Source organism: Pseudochaenichthys georgianus, chromosome 8, assembly GCF_902827115.2.
Source record: "Pseudochaenichthys georgianus chromosome 8, fPseGeo1.2, whole genome shotgun sequence".
NCBI classification, from domain to species: domain Eukaryota; kingdom Metazoa; phylum Chordata; class Actinopteri; order Perciformes; family Channichthyidae; genus Pseudochaenichthys; species Pseudochaenichthys georgianus.
Window position 1 is genome coordinate 16,459,732 of NC_047510.2, and position 14,591 is coordinate 16,474,322.

At 39.6% G+C, this 14,591-nt stretch overlaps 1 protein-coding gene across 1 annotated transcript in view; it reads right to left on the minus strand.

Moving 5' to 3' along the window:
* Window positions 1-14,591, minus strand: part of asic2 (acid-sensing (proton-gated) ion channel 2) — a 483,151-nt gene that overhangs the window by 385,541 nt on the left and 83,019 nt on the right. The gene's annotated exons all lie outside the window — the stretch shown is intronic.

The following is a 14,591-nucleotide window of genomic DNA, read 5'->3' on the forward strand; positions in this document are numbered from 1 at the left end:
ACACGCATCCCAAAGAAGCAGTATAAACAAAAGCCCGCTTACTGAGCAGACACTATCCATTAACATCCGGCGCCAAATTAGACTCAGTGAAAAAGAAGAGGTGTCACCTAGCACTACACTGAGCCACTCTGGGTTGACAGCGTTGAAATAAAAACGTCACTCCTTCTCCATCTCCTAGAATAACGGTGTAAACAGTCACTGGTCCGGAGAGAAAGCTAATCTCAACACAGCAAACTGCAACACAACTCACACCTGAGCTGCTGCAATGTCCTCGCCTCCACTCTGCACAGCTCACTTCAGTATTCATTAAGTGGAAGTGTGCATTCAGTCGGACCAAGCATGGATTTACAGAGCCGAGGCCCAGGAACCACGGGGGAATGTGTTTCCAGCACTCCAGTGAATAGGAAACACCTGTAGATAGCTCAACACGGACATATCCATTCATTAACCCCATAATATACCTCATCAAAAAGTATGCATGAAGTCGCATTTGTCTTTTAGAGACAGGTGCCCATATATTATATACTGTGTAAATCATTAGGTTTAAAAAAGGTTTCTAAAGACCCATTACCTCAAAGTGGTGTCGTCAGATTACTGTCTCACCAACAGATAAACCAAACAGTATTTAATTCTGATATAAAGTAAAAAATAAGGAACCAGAAAATGTGTGTAATTCTAACGAATAAAGGTATTGAACATCTGATATAGGCTCAGAATTGTCGGTTGCTTAAACCCAATGCACCTCAGAACTGTTCATATCTACCGTAATTTACTATTTTGAGAATTTACTTTCATTTCAAATCAACAAATGTATTTATCTTGCCATCACTTCAGTTTTTTTATTTCTCTAGACTTGCCAAACAACCACCTTCACCATCAGACAAAAGCAATCAGACAGAACCAGCGCATAAGCAACATGTTCACAGTGTTTTTCTTAAGGTTGTTGAGAGTCACTCAGGGTTAAGTAGGAATTAAATACCTATTACTAAGGCAAGGTTGAGAGAAATTGCTAAATAAATGCCTTTTAAAAGCTATTTCTAAGCACACAGGCATTCTTTACTGACAGCATGTATTGGTGCGTCTGGATTGATTTTCAGTCACTCAGCTTTTCAAGAAACAGGACAACACGACCTCTGTCAACCTGTTAGGGCTGTGCAATTTAATCGATCCTGCGATATATATCGATATTTAGTTTTCCGAGAAAGTATCGATATTTCAGCCGCGGGTATCGATACATTAAGTCTGATAACTGTGCTCGTTATACTCGCGTCCAGGAGAGAAGCTTTAAAAAGGAGACTAATTGAGTCTCTGAGAAGGTTAAAATGTATACTTTAATTAATAAAAAGCACGGTAATGTTACAAGCAGAAGATGGTTCAGTCAGAAAAACAGCTGTGTTCTGGCTCTCGTGAGCGAAGGGAAGAGAGCGAGCTCCACCTTTCCAGCTGTTAAATATCCTCTGCTGGCTCCTCCCTGTGGGCCGGTTGGCGCTGCTGGGGCCGGCCCTGCACGTCTCCAATGTTCGTTGTTGCGCATTACAGAGGATTCAGACATTGTACATTAAATATATAACTAAACACGCTTTTCTCCTCCTTATCCCTTTCATGACTTTTCATTTAATACATTTTAAACGCTGTAATCAATACTCCAAAAATACCTCACGGCTGGTATCATTTCCGGTAGTTCCGAATGTTGTCTCATGCTACCCACGTCTGTAAACAAACGTATTCAAATAAACTGTACCTTCAGTTAATATTCAGCAATAATAATATCTCGACGTCTATAGTTGTAGTGTTGAAATCAGTAGGTTTCGGTGTGCAACACTCCGTGTCATATCGCTACTAAATTCACCTCTATAGTAAATGGTATATTAGCCACATGCTAAATGCTAACCGGAGATGAAGGATTTTCAGAATAAAAGCTTAACAACTGGTTGTGCACAAGAACTTCTGGTTTTTCAGTATAAAACAGCATTTAAACTGACGGTATGTTTATGGTACTTTATGCCATCAAAACATTGATTTTAATTTCTAACAAGTCCCATTCAAATCTCCCGTGTTCGGCCACCTGCTGCACCTTTTAATTCTCCATTGTCCATTGTGATACTGTACTTTATGTACTTACGTTTCAAAGGCTTGTAAGCTACAGTTTGCACTGTTTCAATAAATGAAACTAATTTTCTCACCACATCTTTTGATTCATTTTGTCCAGCATTTGCAAGCTGTAGACTCTCTGTCAGAGCCATATATTGTATAATTGATGCTTTCAGTTTTCAGCTGAATTAATTCAATCCAAGTCAATGGAACACTCACAAGATGTCATGTCACCAAAATCACACTGTCCCTTTAAAATCTTTCAGAAAATGATATAAGTGTATCGAATTATATCGAATCGTATCGAATCGTATCGAATCGTATCGAATCGTATCGTTGGCTTAATATCATGATATATATCGTATCGTTGGCTGAATATCGTGTATCGTATCGTGAGATTAGTGTATCGCTACAGCCCTACAACCTGTAGCTATATCTCTGACAAACATCACATAATTCAACCACCTTAAAAAGACTGAAAATGACAACAAACGCAGCTGCTATACAATGGCATCGGAACTCACACACAAATGTGTCACCTCGAGGTTCTAATATAATAAGTAGGGGTGTAACGGTATCCGTATTCGTCCCGTAAAAAAAACGCCGGTTTCCCTTTATAAAACACAATCAACTCGAAATGTGGCGCAGCTTTTGCGGGCTTCAAGTAACGCAAGTTTGTTTTTTCTTGTTGTACCGAACCCGTACGGAACCGTGACCCCCAAACCGAGGTACGAACCGAACCGTGACTTCTGTGAACCGTTACACCCCTAATAATAAGAGATTATTTGAGAGTAGACGTTGAATTCCCAGCTCTCAATCACCCCTTTCCTTCACACCTTAACATCTGTCCATGTTTTCTAAGCACAGACTTCCTCATAACACCCTGCAGTCCGTTGGCTTTTTCATGTCAAAGGCTGCTGTGAATGATTTAACATATGCCCAGTCGTATCCTGGAGCATGGAAGAGGACATTTCAAGTTTCATTACATTTGTGCTGAGCTGTAGTCAAGTAATTACACTCCAGCAACAGCCCTTTTCACTCCCTCTCTCGGACAGCGGTGTTGAATGACCACAGTTGTGCACCAACTCAGCAAAAAAGCCTTTATTCTCAAGGGCCGAAGAAGCCAGAATAGGTTGGTATTGGAATGAAAGCATATTTAAAAAGCTTTGAATGAAGTATACTTAAAATGCATTTATTGTAAACTAAATGATGTGATAGCAGAGAAAGTTAAATAGTGTTGCTCTCTGAGGGGCGGACAGTGAGTTGTCTCTCTGCTCTCACACTAGGTCGACATGAGGTTAAACCAAGCGGCAAACTCTGGGGAAGAGCCGGGACGCCAATACGGAAGTGCCACACACTGCAGTTCATCTAGTGGCCAGTAGGAGCAGGCTGCAGAAGGGAGCAATTTCCATAGACACCCATGTTAAAATGCCCAACTTTACAGCAGAAATAAACATGTTTATATCGTGGTTCAAGAAACCATATTCTCTGTATAGTTAGATTCCCCCTTCATGACTACTGTGTGGGGGGTGAATTTTTTCTCAACTCATCTGTTTAATTAATATTAAGCCTTAAAGCTGTTGCATAAATTAGGGCGTGGTCACTTTGATGGACATGTACATGCCTCACTGTCAGCTAACAGCAACTTGTCCACTCTGCTAGGCTACAACCATAGAGGCTACAACGTTAGTTAGTTGTAGTTACTGTACTTGACCCTTTAGCCGTGTTTGTGGTGATTGTGCCTTTTAGGGAATATTGTTACAAATACCAGACAATTAAAATGTTGTGCTGTGCGCTTGAATGTACTAACAGAACTTCCAAGAAGTCTAAAATTATAATATTATACATGTTAACCCCATTCGCAGATGTTTGTGTGCTTGGTAGCTTAGCTTGCTACTTATTAGCCAGCTAAGGACGTAACCCTTTATACATACATATACATTTTAGTTTATGATTCAGCCTTGGGTAAGACTTTTATAGTCTATAGCTATGACGCCCATAATACTAAACGGGAGCAAATGTTAATAGGGGACCCAATTATCCCAGTGGTGGCCGCCCGCCGGAGCTAACCGTAGCCGCAGGGTGCTAGCTCCAGCCGGCGTCCCGGAGCTAGCCCACTGCGGCTCCGTTAGGTCCGGGCGGTGGAGTCCGTCTTTTCTCAACGTGTGAATGACAAGCATTAAGAATAACAAAATATAGCTAATTCTCTTGCAGATTGTCTCATTTGATTATGAATGTAACATTTATATAGGGGAACTACACTGTTAGCAGTAACTTGGTATGCATGTATTTCATGTTAGCTTAGCTTCTTAGCCTGAGCTAGCTCTGTTTACTTCCAGTTCAGAGGCAGCAGGTCCCGCCTCGGCTCCGCCTCTTTGCCCTTATTTGGAGCAGGCGGGATTAGACTCTGACGTCACAGTCGAGCCATTAGTGGCCGACTCCGCCTACTAAGGGCTTCACGGCAACTCTGCAGAATACTATGGGTGACGTCACGGACACTACGTACATTTATATATACAGTCTATGGGTTAAACTCATCGGGAAGGTTCATCCGTCCAGATTTTTCCCACAGGATGCAATGCTAACTGGCATTCCGCCTCCGACTGTTCTGTGATGAATGGAGCCAAAAGGTCAAAGGCCGCAACTCCGCTGTGTGGGCACGGGACAGCAGCCATGTCCGGGAATCATAAGATGGAGAGGATATGAAAGCGTAATGTCACTCAGGTCCACTGGCGTAAAGCTGACATTACCCTCCTCTACCTCGAGCCTCAACATGACATTCAAGCAAGCCATCATATAGATAAGATTATACCTGCATATGAACCGCAAACATGGTTATATCTGCCATTGCTCTTTGCCAGTGGGTCCTTGGAGCTCGGTGACCTCTGAAATGTAATTAAATTGAGATGTTGCAGGATTATTAAAAAGGTGGCAAGTAGCAAAAAGAATAGAATAACTGCCACACATTTGTATCCTTCCCCCAACAATCAACGAATGTCCATGTCTGTCAAGATGTCATCAGGTCATATTGTTATTTATTTTATATAGATTTGTGTGAAATTGTCAACATTAGCGTATATATTCTTGGATATTTTGTCATTATTCTGACCGGTCAATCTGAAAAGGAAATTCTTAAATGTTTAACTTTTGATTATGTGTTGTGGGTTAACTTTGTTTTCTTTTAAAGGGTCAAAATGAGGGAAAGCAGTACTCTATGCCACTCTACTTATGCAAGTGCCTAAAACGATTTCTTGCATTTTTGCATTTCAGGCTCTGGCTTCAAGCTGTGCCGAACTAAAACCCTTTTTTTTTAATATTTTCCCATATGAAATCCTCCCCATGTGACTTTCCCATGAGTAATTTGTATGTATCCGAAGATCAGTGGCATTTTCTCCTGGAGGCCAAGGGAAGCCAGGCTTCCCCTGTTTTTTCGAATTGTAGTTATAATTTTAATAAATAAATAAAAATCTAATCTAATCGATAGAATATAGATAGCTCACTGCACCACTCTCACCGCCGTTATAAAGTAGCAAGCAACTGAAGCAAGTGCAATTATGGAGGGTGGAGATTTGGAGTATTTAATCAAAAATAATTGTACTAAACTTCCGCTACAGCAGCAACAACAAATACAATCTGATGACAGGCCAATGCCCAAACTGGAGCTGTGTACAGCGAGGGAAAAAGGAACGAATCGGACGTAAAACGTTAAAGGTCTCCTGATTTAGTTTGTGAAAGAATGCTTATTAGAGTTTCGGCTGGAGAGTGCGTGCGGACCTGTCGGTTAGATAACAGGCGTGTGTAAGTCCTGCATCTGTATGATACAAATGTGTGTAAAATGATACCGGGTGCTGTAATCACTCATCTGGTTACGTTATGTAGGAGCAAACACAGTAGTGGTGGCTTAAAGCCCACCTCCGCTCCGCGCAGTCCGTTAGATGAGCCTGGTCAGATTTAATAAAAGAAGTTCAAAACACCGGCATAAAAGTTATAACAATAATCTGATTTTAATGGTAAAAAACACAATACGAAATACAGAGTGCCCTGTAATAGAGCACTCCGGGCTCCCCGCTTGACTGCGGTGCGATACAGACATCGGGACCAGCCAGTCAGAAACAGGGGGCATTTTGCATGAATAAACAACAGTATATATAGACATATTTGGGGCGGAGATGTGTGTCGGCTCTTCCGTCCCATTTTACTCCTAAGCGAATCAGAGAGTCCGTGGGGAGGAGTTGGGTCGGTTGCTCACTCCCCTAGGTGTTCTTACTGGTTGGATTAACTTTGGGTCGGGCCCAATACAGCGAATCAGAGTTCTGGGAAAAAGTATTTTTCTTCTGAACAGAGTGTGAGAGCCTCGGAAGTAAACAAGGACAGAGTCACTTCTTATCTTGCACCTGAGTTCACTCCTTTACTTTCCCAAGGAATATTTCACACAAACTCTATTCTTTCCCAGACAATCAAACATTGTACACAGATATATTGGTGCATTACTTCTGAACAGAGCGTGACAGCTTCGGAAGTGAACAAGGACAGAGTCAATCTTTATATTCCACCTGACTTCACTCCTTTACTTTCCCAAGGAAGATTTCACACAAACTATTCCTTCCCAGACAATCAAACATTGTACACAGATATATTGGTGCTTGAGATTATATTGGCCCCAGAAAGAACCTTGAAAATAATATGTGTGTGTGTTGGTGGGAGGAGGTGTATGTGTGTGTGTAGCAGGGTATCTGGGTCATTGAGTGTAAGTGAGAAGGTTTATATATATATATATAGGATTACTTAAAACAGTCCAAAATAATACATGTTTACTTCAATACAGTTCAAGATAATACCTGTTTACTTTAATACAGTTTAGAACAATATCTGTTTACTTTAATTATTACATTGACCACCACACCCCCGACCCAAAAGAAAGGACGTATTATTGGCTTCCCCTAATTTTTTCCCCACGCCACGCTACTGCCGAAGATGGCAAATGGCTCCGCTGCTTCATCACGAGGAGACCTCAGGGGATTGAGACGACTTGTTGGTATTCTGTGACGATTTATAATCTAGTGATCTGTATCTGTCGATTGGGCTTAATTGGGATCTGTCAGCTCTTTAATCGTCCTCCTCTTGGTCAACATGTGTTGAGGCTGCAGTGGAAACTCTGAGAGCTTTGATTACATTTTATCAGGAGTCAGGATGAAAACTAGAGGCAGAGCACGGTCATTAATGAAAATATTAAAATGTTAAAATAAAAATGAGATGAATGATATTCACTGCAACATTTGATAATGAACATTTTAAATGTAACTTGGGGCTACTCTGCATTAGCTGGGATAAATGTAGTCAGTACATTTGAGTTAAACACAGACTTGAGCCCCATCCAAAGGGGATTATTGTTCCAGAGAGAACTAGGTAATTAAATATTTGACATGCTCCACAGTTACTACACTCTCCTTTTAGCCACTGCCCAACCCCGGGACGAAGGTGTTGTTCAGGGGTTTTAAAGGGGAAGTACTTTTACCCATGTGACCAGCAGCCGCATATCTCAGATATGAACTTTAAAATATGAGATTTCTGTCTGGGAACGACATGGAATACTCAGTTTACAAAGAGAGTAAGTAGGTATGTGGGACTGTAGGTTTTACTGGGGGAGAGGAAGATTAAAAAACAATCCTACAAATGGACTTTGGATGAGTTTAAAACATCGGTCAGCTAGCGGGATATTAAAATCATCCATCACTTGTTATTATGTTTATTTGTATTCCATAGAAAGAACAACTTCCATTTTCTTCAAAGCTGCACTCAGTTGCAGAAACTGGTGTCTGATTGGTCTCTCTAGGTCTAATTAACTAAATCAAGCACAGTCTGTTTAGGGTTGCCAGAAACTGACCATGATCAAAATCGATTATTCGTCAGCCCTGGCGAATAATAATCGATTATTCGAGATTGTTCATCTTTAGTCGCACGTGTGAGGGAGAGGGGAGGTGGGGTCGGTGTGTAGCGTGCTGCAGCAGCAGTCTGCTCTGCACGCAGGCTTCCTCCAAGTTTACAGTAAAACAAACTGGTGGTGTGACCAATGGCCATTTACAATTATTAATACTATTACTATTATTAGCATATATATATTTATATATATATATTTTGGTTGAAACTAAGCCAGAAAAAAAAAAAATACATAAATAATAAATAAAAAAAATATATATAAATAAAATCGATTTTTAAAAATAATATTCGATTATGGAGACTGTAACGAATATTCGAATAATCGAATAATCGCTGGCATCCCTAAGTCTGTTATGACTTTACTTTCATTAGATGGAATATTGATTTTAATGCACAACAAATAAATGCAAACAAAAGAGACTGCTCTGTCTTTGATCGTTCTCTCAGAAGATAATAAGGATGACTCAGAAATGAGTTCTGATGGTGATATGGGGGGGGGATGATAGGATGAAACGAAAAAATGAGCAGTGCACTGAACAACTGCTCTGAGGCCAGAAATATTTAAAATTGGAAATACAGTAAGTATGCAGATATATTACTTTTGTAATGAGCCCAGCTGTGAGACAGAGGGAAAGCCTCTTCATGTCTCTTCATCCAGGACATAGTTAAACTGTACACCCCAGCGCGTGCACTACGCTCTGCATCAGCCAAACGACTCGCTGCACCCTCACTGCGAGGGGGACCCAAGTTTCCATCAGCAAAAACACATGGGTTTGCTATCCTGGCTCCAAAATGGTGGAATGAGCTCCCCATTGACATCAGGACATCAGATAGCCTGCACATCTTCCGGCGCAGACTGAAAACTCATCTTTTTGGACTCCACTTCGAGCGATAGAATTACTAACAAAGAACTGCTAACAGAGCACTTATACAGATGTAGCACTCCAGATCAGACTCAAATGGGTGTGTCCCAGTCAAAAGCCCAGCGGATGCCAGTGGCTGGGGGTGTTGCCAAATTGCTAGAGGGCGTTGCCCAATTTCCCCATTTGTTCAATTACAGGATTTAACCATGAGATGGCTCTTCATTCACAAAATACACAATGGGTGTTGTAGAAACATCAATATTTTAGATCAAATAAAGTATATAGTTTGCTTTATGCAGTATATTTCTTGTAATATTGTACAGTAGATTGAAGTAAATCAACGTATACATTAAGATAAGATAAGATGGACCTTTATTAATCCCATGGGGAAATTCAGTAGTTCAAACAGCAACAGGGTGAGAGTGAAAAACAGGACAGCACAGATTCACACAGATTAATAAAATCAAAAATAAGATGAGCGATAAAAAATAATAATAATAATAATGAGAAACTATGAAATAAGAAATGAATAAAACTAAAATGTAATTATCATATCATATATTATAATGTATTGTATTATTAAGTAATATCATACATTAACCCCATTAAAGCAGATGCCACATTGAATGGATGAACACATGTATGCATCAATAGTTACAACAGAGTATTTCTAAATACAAGTTGTAAAAATACTTATATGTATTTAATATTAACCCTTTGGAGTCGAACGTCACACCGGCGTGAGATCACATGACCTGTTCAAGCCGGTGCCGCATAAAGACAACAGTCCGGACAACATTGCCGTGTGTTTCTGTCGAAAGTACTGGCTTGAAACTATATCCCAGTCTTTGTTTCATGCAAAAATACCCAATAAACACGGACATACGATGATATAAAGTTAATACATTTCAAAAGTATGAATAATGGAAGCACATATTTTAATATCTTCGCCGTATTTTATCATTTTACGAAACGGAAAATACTGGAAACTGTAGATCCTGCTCAACAGGATGTATATGTGTATTTCTGTCGAAAGTACTGGCTTGAAACTATATGCCAGTCTTTGTTTCATGCAAAAATACCCAATAAACACGGACATACGATGATATAAAGTTAATACATTTCAAAAGTATGAATAATGGAAGCACATATTTTAATATCTTCGCCGTATTTTATCATTTTACGAAACGGAAAATACTGGAAACTGTAGATCCTGCTCAACAGGATGTATATGTGTATTTCTGTCGAAAGTACTGGCTTGAAACTATATACCAGTCTTTGTTTCATGCAAAAATACCCAATAAACACGGACATACGATGATATAAAGTTAATACAGATATATTTCAGAAGTATGAATAATGGAAGCACATATTTTAATATCTTCACCGTATTTTATCATTTTACGAAACGGAAAATACTGGAAACTGTAGATTCTGCTCAACAGGATGTATTTACCAGGGAGGGGGTGAGGTAATCAGTTAAACGGAGTGATACGAAACGAGACGAAAAGAGACGAAGAGGGACGGCGGGAACCGAAGAGAGACGGCGGGAAATGGAGAGAGACGAAGATATACGAAGACAGGCGGCGGGAGACGAAGAGAGGCTGCGGGAGACTGCGATTGAAGTAAAGTGACAGACAAACATTGAGAATTTAGATATAGTTAGATAGATTTAGAGTTTTGAAGACTCAACTATGATGAAGAGAACTCTGAACGTGAGTCAAGCTTTAAGCTTGTTTTTTGACATGGAGGAGGAGGAATCTGTGATGTTGCCCTCTGTGTCGTAGTTGACAGAAACCGCTTTGAAGCATGGCACAGATAAAGACAGAAAAAACAGATTGTTGTACATAATGTGTATATATATATATTTGTATTATATTTATAATAACACTTTTGCCTTATCAGAATGAAATCCCATGCTACCTCAATCAAACTTTCACATTATCATAGTCACATCCCATGTATATATTTCCAGCTTTTAAATGGTTTCGTTGTGTATGTTTGTGTTATGAAAAATAAAATCATTTTCAAAATCTGTTTTTACGTTTTTGTTGTGATTTTGGGTCCAAAATGTTCATATAGTAGAAGATCACCTACATCCAAACGAAATAAATATAATTAATTATGATGAATACGTTAAGTATTGTTCATTGTTTTTCACTTTTATTAAATGTTTGATATTTCCGGTGGAAATGGTGGACTATCGGACATTCAAAATGCAGCATATTTCCCCCAAGTGTCTGTCAAAATGCATTTTACGTTTCTAACTTGCAATATCAACAGAAAAGCGATCTCCCTGTCTCACTCTGTGTGCGGGGGATCACAGGAGGGGGGGGGGAGAGCTGTGGAATGTGACTCCACACATTCCGATGGCCAATTAGTTTTAAACAAAGGGTCCCCAACATAGGAAACATGGGGGGGTTGGAGCTTTTTTAAGGGACAGCATCGCCCTGAGATCTATGCTGCTAATATGTTCATGGCCATAACGCCATTTGTAACATATGGGAGAATGGTGAAAATAACCAACTGGACTGGGACCAATGGGAAAATGCCTCTTCCCCTCAATGTGAAGCAAAATATTGAGTCCTATGTTTCCAATCGGTTCCCAAATCTGAACATTGACCAGTGGCATAAGATCAGGAACCGGGTAAACGAGAGACTGAGGAGCCCCAGAAAAACAGATCCCGAAATCGTTCGTCCTGGTTTCCACAGCAGATAGGCCTACTGCATGTGTCTGTTACTGTATGTCAGTTATTTTAAATAAAACGGTGAAAACTGAACTTGAAAATTGTTTCCTCTTTTTATTTTCTTTATTATTTTCGGGATGGGGAGACGTGTGTGATTAAAAATTCATTCGCAGAAATGTAAAGCGATCTAACTAAGTTCTATTCATAGTCTTGACGGGAAGAGCCGTGTAAATGGGTGGCTATATGCATTTGAAAAGCAATATAAATCACACAGTTATTATGCAATAGGCTATACAAGCACCATCGATTACCTTTCTCCAATTCAAACTCTTGACGGGAAAAAAGGAAGGTGTAAATGGTTGGGCTATACTGTACTGTATACATACAAAGGCCATTCAATAGACGTTCAATATATAGTATTCGTTTATTAGAGTCGGCTTGACTCGGTTTGCATTCATAAAGAATGCACAAATGTGTTTAATCGTTAATGTCATAGTATTCGTTTATTAGTCCCCGAGGGGAAATGGGTAGCAGCACATCACAGAGGCATTTAAAAAGTGAAGACAATACTACTGTACAGTAAACAATTAACACAGTAAATTATGTGGATTAAATCACATTTATTTCGTTAAAAAATAAACTAAATGACTCAGTTTGCATTCATAAAGAATGCACAACGAAATGCAGTTTAGCTTCTAACCAGGAGCAACAAGCAGTAAAGTGAAAAGTAATGTTCACAATCTACAGAATAAAATATATAATGAATTGAATGATGAATAAACAGTGAGGGGTATGAATACACTAGATATCACCCTGTGAGCAGTACAGTATGAACAGTGTGTTAATCGTTAAGATATGTACTAAGTAAATAGCCTACATTAATTTCATGATGGATTAAACCACATTTATTTCGTTAAAAATAAACAAAATGATTAAATGTAGGGTGAATTGCCCTAATGTGGAACATTTTTGCATTTCAGACTTCGGGAATATATTGCGACATGAAGCCGATACAATAAATCAAAATCCAGTAACATTCTGAAATCCCCAGGATGTGTCCTAATCAAACCAAAAGAGAACATGCCGATATTAAACTCATAAAAGAAATGGTAGACATATTAGTACTCTTAGTGCCAAGTTGTCTCAGACAATCTGTTTTCCTAATGTGGGACAGTTCTGTGCAAAATTTGGGACACTGAAAAGTCTCAGTCACCTGCATTCATGTAATAAAAAAATCTCAGGCCAGTAACACTCAAAGCTACAGTAAATGTGCAATACCATGCTATGTTACTATTTATAATGTTATTGTTGTTACAACAGAAGATGTTTTTATTTAAATTGAAGTTAAATGCATCAATCTGGTGCACTGAGGGCAAAATTAGTAGATTTGTGGATACGGCTCTCAACACTCATATGAAACAGAACTGTTCTTACAATGTGTGTCGGAAGGTATTAAATTCATTACTATGCATATTTTATTGTGTAAACACACAGCTGATCACCTGAGAGCTGCCGTTTCATTCAGAGCGTTTAAAAAAAACGACGGTCTGATTTCAACAACTCAATGTGTGATTATTATAGCAGTAATATTAGACACTAATACTACAGTAAACTATTAGCACTGTACATATTATTGTTTGCCCGTGGGATTAGGATGATCGGTAGTGAGAGCCGCTGCATTTTCCTCCGGTCGGATGTGATATAAAAACAAAGCGATTATTGTTGTTGTTGTAAACTCACGTGGATTACATTTAGTGCATTCATTTCAACTTGCGAACATAGATACATTAAATGATCGCGAGGATGACGATCGAACATCGTTTGTTTGACCCTGGATGCATTTCCTGATCTAAAAACATACCGATGGTTTTGTACTTACGCCAACGTGAATTAAACATTATTTTGTTAAATAAAAACATGGTGATGTTTAGTAAATGATTACATGTCTCTTATTTAGCACAGAATATGATCCTATCCGTGACATATGGATCTTAACAAATATCCGCTATATCAGATACCTGTAGATCAGCTGTTTATTTCACATGAGTTCCAGTGTGGCAGCTTTTCACGGCTCCCCCTGGTGGATCCATGATCCATTGCTGCTGGTTTCATTATAATTAAATGTATTTATCAAGGGGGCGTTTCAAGTCCTGCGGGGGGGTTTTACTTTTCAGCAGGGGCCCACCCCGTGCCGATCACGGACCCGCACGGGTAGGCGTCTGAAACGAAGCGCTACATCTGTATACTAATAAAGGACTGGCTTATCTAAAGCCAGTTGAGTAGCACTTGAAATGTTTGGCTCTATGAAACCTGGTGTACTTATATGATTCTGTTTTCTTCAAGTTTGTGTCTTCCTGGTCGAATGTACTTATTGTAAGTCGCTTTGGATAAAAGCATCAGCTAATTGCAATGTAATGTAATGTAATGTAATGTCTGAGGTGAGGAGAACAGGAGCGGAGGCAGATGTATTGGAGTTATGCAGATGTAGTGAGCATAGGTCGCTGCATGGTGAGGGACTAATTACGGCAGAGTGATTTGGACTAATAGGTTCTGAGTTTCTGCACTGAGGTCAACTCCTCTGAGGACAGGAATGATGATCAGTTCAGAGACCAGGCGATATGTCTCCCTGCAGGCAAACCCCGGCCTCTAATAATACCATTACGCAAATGCTGCTCAATTTGTATCCCTCAACCATCCTTCACTTTCATCACTTCTCTGGTTCTGCTTTCAAAGCCTTGTCTCTCTTCTTTCTCTCTCGTTCTCTCTCTCTCTCTTATTCTCCTTTTTGTGTTGCCTCTCACGCCAGTGGTTGTTGAATTATTGATGGGATGTTGAGCTGGTGAGATCTCTCCTGCTGCGGACTTGTTTGTCGGTCTGGGATTTTGTTGCTTTCTCTTTTTGTTGTCACACTGCGTCCTTGTGTTAACGTGTGCCTGTGTGTGTGCATTTCTTTGTCTAATCAAATCTGCTGGTGCATCAGAAGAATTTTTAATTAGTGCGTGTTTTTTTCGAA